Genomic DNA, 6772 nt, shown 5'->3' with positions numbered 1-6772 from the left:
CCATATATAGTCATAGTCTAGGTTTGGATTCGAACCAGCTACAGGAGGGACCTCCTTGTTTTGCGAAAAAAATTATTTCTCCACCTGGCAGCTGGGACCCACCGGCTGTATCTTCGCACGGAAGGAAGTGCCTCCTTGTTTTGCGAAAAAAATTATTCATCCCGTTGACAGCTGGGACCCGTCATATTTGGTGACTAACTTGTGGGCCTACTAAGCGAACGTGTACGCACGGCTTTGTGAACTTAATCAACAAATGATTCTAGCAGCTGGACCGTTGGATGTTAATCCAACAGCCGTGCTCCTTCTTCAACCTCTGTTCTTGCTCCTGTCTCCCGTGGGAGGCACTGCGGCTGTGCTGCCGCGCACCCGAACCAGTGAAGTTTCCCACTCCTCTCCATCTGCGACTCCACTGCCCCGTCTTCCCCATCTCCGGGTCATTCCAGTTTGGGTGCGCTCGGCACGGTGTGGTCAACGTGGTCAACAACCGAGAGTCATCAGAAGATGACTGTACGTGAGAGGCTGACAGTGGGGACACACCACGCCCATGGATGCATGCATGCAACGGAACGCGGCGAGGTCAACGTGGTCAAGGAACGACATCCATCGAAAGTATACTGTACGTGGAGAGTCTCAGCTGGGTCCACGGCCGCAGCAAGTAAGTGCCTCCTTATTACACGGAAAATAATGATTCCTCCAACTGACAGCAGGGACCCACTGGACGGGCCACCGTATTTTGCAAAAAAAACGTTTGCCCCCTAACTGCTGGGACCCACTTGACGGGCCACCGTATTTCGCGAAAAAACGTTCCCCCCGCTGTCAGCTCGGACCCACCGGAAGTGCCTCCTTATTACGCACAAAAAAATGAATACTCCCCCGGCTAGCTGGGACCCACCTTGGTGGGAGGCTGACTTGTGGGCCTACTAAGTTGACGGGGACGAAGGGCTTTGTCAACTTAGTCAATATGAACGATTCTAGCTCCAGTGACCGTACGATGTCCATCCAACGACCGTAGTGCTTCTTCAACCTTTGGTCTTCTTGCTCCAGCCGCCCAAAGCAGCGCCGGTCGTGCCGCATGCTCCTGCCTCCTGTGGCCGGTTGTGCTGCGGCGGAGGCCTCACCGCCCCCTACTATTCCCACCGCTGGCCAGGCCCTGCGGCGACGGCAGCCTCACACCGCAGCCGAACCAGTGAACCCTCGTACTCCTCGCCGCGCGGGCTTCCACTGCCGCGTCTTCCCCGGCTCCGCGTCGTCCCCTTCCTAGGCCTCGCCGTCGTCCACCGCCGTGGTGCTCTCCGCGCGGTGTGGTCAACGTGGTCAAGGAACGACTTCCATCGGAAGAGTACTGTACGTGGAGAGGTTGACAGGTGGGTCCACGGCCACAGCCCAGTTTTTTTGTGATTTGCCAAGTAAGTCGCTTTGTCAGGCCTGTTGGGATGCAAATCTTTCAAGACGAGGAGAGCTTTCATTCTGCTGGCCGTGAAAATGGCCCATCAGTAATGAGAAATGGGCTATACATTTTTAAAACACATCAAACCGGCAATTAGTTTCAAATATCTTTTTTTCATTTCGAGATTTTAAATTACATTAATTTTTATGCATGGAGAATTTGTTGGATTTTATATTGATATACATTTATTTTTAAAATTAGTTTGAATGTGAGTCGAAACTTCGGGATTAAAAACAGTTCGGACCGCACCGAAATATGCAAAATTTCATATAATTTTTTAACCGTGGCCACAATATGGGCTGTAATGCTAACAAAAAGAATATGGGCTCCAAAAAAACGTTAATAATTAGCAAATGGGCTGTAAATTATTAGAAATAATGGCAGATGAGCTGTATGCTGTTTTCCACAGATTTGAGGCTTTCCTAAAAAAAGGTTGACGCACAAGCAATGACTGTTGGATGGCCATCCAATGGCCGTCGTGCTTCTTCAATCTCTCGTCTTCCTGCTCCAGACGCTCAAACAAGCGCCGACGGGACTGCCTGCTCCCTCCTCCCCGCGGCCGGCTCTGCTGCCACGCAGGCCTCACCGCCCCACCGTACTCCCATCGTTGGCCTAGCCATCCCTCTACTCACCCACACCTGCTGTTATTCTCCAGCGACGGCAGACGAACCAGTAAACCCTCGTACAGTCGTACTCCCCTCCGTGTGGGAAACAACTACCGAGTCTTCCCTGCCTCCGTGTCGTTCCCTTCCTAGGCCTCGCTGTCGTCCACCGCCCTGGTGCTCTCGGCGCGGCCTGGTCAACATGGTCAACGACCGACATGCATCTGAAGTGGACTGTACGTGGAGAGGCCGACAGCTGGGTCCACGGCCGCACGCAAGGAAATGCCTCCTTATTACGCGCAAAATAATGATTCCTCCACCCGACATCAGGGACCCACCGAAAGGGCCTCTGTATTTCGCGAAAAAAACGTTACCGCCGCCGACAGCTCGGACCCACCAGCTATATCTTCGCACGCAAGGAAGTGCCTCCTTATTACGCACAAAAAAAATGAATACTCCCCCTGTTAGCTGGGACCCAGTATAGTGGCAGGCTGACTTGTGGGCCTACTAAGTTGACGGGGACGGAGGGCTTTGTCAACTTAGTCAATATGCACGATTCTAGATCCAGTGACCGTACGATGTCCATCCAACGGCCGTAGTGCTTCTTCAACCTCTGGTCTTCTTGCTCCAGCCGCCCAAACCAGCGCGGGTCGTGCCTCGTGCTCCTGCCTCTCGTGGCCGGCTGCGATGCGGCGGAGGCCTCACCGCCCCCTACTACTCCCACCGCTGGCCAGGCCATCCCTCTACTCACCCACACCCCCTGTTATTCTGCGGCGACGGCAGCCACACACCGCAGCGAACCAGTGAACCCTCGTACTCCTCTACGCGTGGGCATCCACTGCCGTGTCTTCCCCGGCTCCGCGTCGTCCCCTTCCTAGGCCTCGCAGTCGTCCATCGCCCTGGTGCTCTCGGCGCAGCGTGGTCAACGTGGTCAAGGAACGGCTTCCATCGGACGTGGACTGTACGTGGAGAGGCTGACAGCTGGGTCCACGGCCGCAGCAAGGAAGTGCCTCCTTATTACATGCAAAATAATTATTCCTCCACCTGACAGCGGGGACCCACCGGACGGGTCACCGTATTTCGCGAAAAAAACGTTTGCCCCTGACTGCTGGGACCCACCAGCTACATCTTCGCACGCAAGGAAGTGCGTCCGGGCAAAAAAAAAACGATTCGCCCCCCTGACTGCTGGGACCCACCAGCTACATCTTCGCAGGCAAGGAAATGCCTGACAGTCAGGACCCACCTGGTCGAAGCGTACGTAGCGTTGTCATTCTGGTCGCGAACGTGTACGTACATATATACTGGTGGATGTAGAGGCGCACACGTGTCGTAGTAGAGGCGCGTACGTGTCGTAGTAGAGGCGCGCACGTAGCATGTACACGTACGTACAGCGGCCAGGGTGCAAGAAAGAAAATACGGCCACGTATGTGTACATACGGGCGGGGTCTCGAACGCCTACTCGTGCATACGTACGGCCAGGGCTCGTGTACATGGCTGGGTCGGAATGGAGAAACAAAGTCGTCGTCGTGTTCATGGGGAGGCAACGGAATGTGTCGTGTTCATGGGGAGGCAACAGAATGCGTCGTGTTCATGGGGAGGGGTGTAGCATACCGCAAAACGGAGGAAACGGACCTCCTACGGTCGAAACGGGGGTCCTGTTGACCGGGAGGGGTGTGGCGTACCGCAAAACGGACGAAACGGACCTCCTACGGTCGAAACGGGGGTCCTGTTGATCGGGAGGGGTGTGGCGTACCGCAAAACGGACGAAACGGACCTCCTACGGTCGAAACGGGGGTCCTGTTCATCGGGAGGGGTGTGGCGTACCGCAAACGGGACTCCACGGGATACTGTTCATCTCCACCGTCAACCTCCTCCAGCCTCCACGGGCTACCGTCGACCTCCTCCAGCCTCCACGGGCTCCTGTTCATCCAGCCTCCACCGCGCGCTACTCCACCGGCTACTGTTCAACCACCCCTCAACGGGCACCCCTCCACCGTCTACTGTTCATCCAGCCCTCCACACCACGGGGTCCTGTTCAACCACCCCTCCACGGGCACCCCTCCACCGTCTACTGTTCATCCAGCCCTCCACACCACGGGGTCCTGTTCAACCACCCCTCCATGAGCACCCCTCCACCGTCTACTGTTCATCCAGCCCTCCACCACACCACGGGGTCCTGTTCATCCAGAGGCAACGCCACCGCTCACTATTCATCGAAACCCCCCCCCCCCGCAACGCTCACTGTTCATCCCAGAGGCAGCATCGATCGGCTTCAGTTAGTAGCAGTAGCGAAGGAATCGCTCAATCGGGTTCAGTTAACAGCCATCGATCGATCGCTCGGGTTCAGTAACGCGTAGCCTGCAGTGCAATCGCTCGGGTTCAGTTAGAGCCCAACGCCTCGCTCGGGTTCAGTTAGAGCCAAAGCCTGGCACACACGCGCGTACGTGTACGAGAGAAACGCGCATCGCTCGGCCCCCGACCTCCCACCGTAACCGGGAACTCCCCAAAATTTTCCTCGCCCTCGCTTCTACCACGGTTTTTTCCGTCATGGACGACCCAAAGAATGTCATGCAGCTGCGTCTCCGGCCCGCCCAGGATGAAAAGCCCATTTTTTGTCATGATTTTTTGTCATAGAAGTAGGAGCCCACCACATCTATGATGATACCGGGTTTTGTCACAATTATCGTCATAGAAGTGTCATATGTATGACAGAAATTTTTTTCGTTCGGCCCAAAATGTCACGGATGTGTCTTTTTTTGTAGTGCTTGTGTGCCACTGTGGCAACCCCTTTTGTCTATAAAAGGAGGCCCGAGGCGAACAGGAGGAGGATTCGGATCTTTTGGGCAAGTTACACCCCGTAGCTAGCTCAAGAACACAAGAACACTCGAATACATCCACCAAAGCAGGACTAGGGTATTACGCATCTCCGCGGCCCGAACCTGGGTAAACGATCTGCGTGCTTCCTGTCATACCCGCTCTTTGCATAACCCCGCGCCCGCCATCCGTAGAAGGGATCCCAGTGATCCCATAGGTGGCGATTTCTCCCGACATCTATGGCGCGCCAAGTAGGGGGTGACGCAGTTGTAGAAATCTGGTCTGATCGGAGCAGCGGCTTCATCGTGGCCATCGTTCCAAGGAAGAAGACGACCAAGCTTCATGGCACCATCTGCAGATGCAGTGGACGCTCGCGCAATGATAGAAAAGCTAAGTCGTGCGAAACTTTAAACAATTTCTTTTTACATATAAGGTTATCGACCTCGGAGATCCTGCCCTATGTATGGAAAACCTGCACGCAAAGGGGCCCTTCCACTATTGCCAACGCCCTCGCTCTGTTTCGAGTCCGCTCAACAGTTCGGGCGGCTGCGTCGAGAACGGCAGGGTAGCCTGCCACAATTGGCAACGCTCTCGATTTTGACTCGAGTCAAGCTCGACAGTTCGAGCGGCCGTGTTAAGAGCGGTAAGGTGGTTCGCCTGGCAGCAAGCACACCCGGCAGGCTATTGGGGATCCGTCCTCAAGGTGCCGCGGCCTGGGTTTACGCGCCGGCAAGCCTACCCGATTAATGTAGGGTGGACATACAAAGTGAGATCAAACAGGAAAATAACATGCATCGTTTCTAAAAGTACTGCAGAGTTATATTACATCAATTGTTACTGCGGTTATAACTAAAGATAAAAATTGTCTTGGTCATGAACCTGCAGCGGCGGTGAGAAACGGGGTGCCTAATCCCAGCGCAGGCCCTCCACCCTCTGGATTCCGTCGATACGGCTAATGATGGGCTTGATACGCTCCTTGAGCACCGCGAGGTCCGCATCCTCCGGCAAGCTCTCCAGTGCAGTGTCAAAGTCGAGGTTGGGATTCCAGCGCGCCACCTTGGTGAGGACCCTGGTCATGGCACCCCGGCAAAGCCTCCGGGCCTCATCGGCTAGAGAGGCCGCCCGATTAGAGTGGAGCTGCTCCAGGGCCTCGAAGACACCCTCGAAGAACAGGGTCAGCTTGGCGTTGGGACTCACGTTGCGCTCCGGGGTGTACCTCACATTTGGCATCCCCATGGTAGCCAGCTGCGTGGTGATCCTGCCGGCAACGTCTTCGAGGCGGCTGATCCAGCGGTTCTCACCGTCCACAAAATCCTTGTGGTTGGCAGCTCCGTTCTTCCGCAGCTGCTTCTTGACCTCCAGATCCTTGGCCAGGGTCTCCTCCCGGGCCTTGGCCTCTAAGAGCATCTCCTTAAGACCCTCTAGCTTCAGCTTTAGGTCTTTGATGGAGTCGTTGGCCTTGGAGAGCTGCTCAGCCTTGCCGAGGACTATGACCTGCGCCTTCACCAGGGCACCGTTGAGCGTGTCCTTCTCCTTGGCCAGCTTTAGGGCCTGATCCTTCAGCCCGTCCCGCTCCACCTCCAGCTCTTTCACCTTGCCGGCGTGAACCAGAGCCTGGGCATTGAGTGCCTCCTTGTGCCTCTGCTCCAGCTCCTGGGTCTGCTGCACGACAAGCTTCTCCACCTCCTCGTCCTTGCCACGGAGTGTGGCAGCAAGCTTCTCCTCATGGGCGGCAAGATCCTCCTCCTCTTGAACAGAGGCGGGAGCGGGACTTGGCGGCGCCAGGTGACGACGGGCGCGGGACAGGTCGATCCGGGGCGGCAACTCCAGATCCAGGCGCGAGGAAGGCCGCCGGTGGCTTGGGCTTCAGGCTCCTATCCATGGGCATGAAAGAGAGAGAGAGAGAGAT

This window comes from Triticum aestivum, chromosome 6D, assembly GCF_018294505.1.
Source record: "Triticum aestivum cultivar Chinese Spring chromosome 6D, IWGSC CS RefSeq v2.1, whole genome shotgun sequence".
In the NCBI taxonomy this organism is placed as follows: domain Eukaryota; kingdom Viridiplantae; phylum Streptophyta; class Magnoliopsida; order Poales; family Poaceae; genus Triticum; species Triticum aestivum.
The sequence above is the reverse complement of the archived record's forward strand: the minus strand, read 5'-3'. Positions refer to the sequence as shown.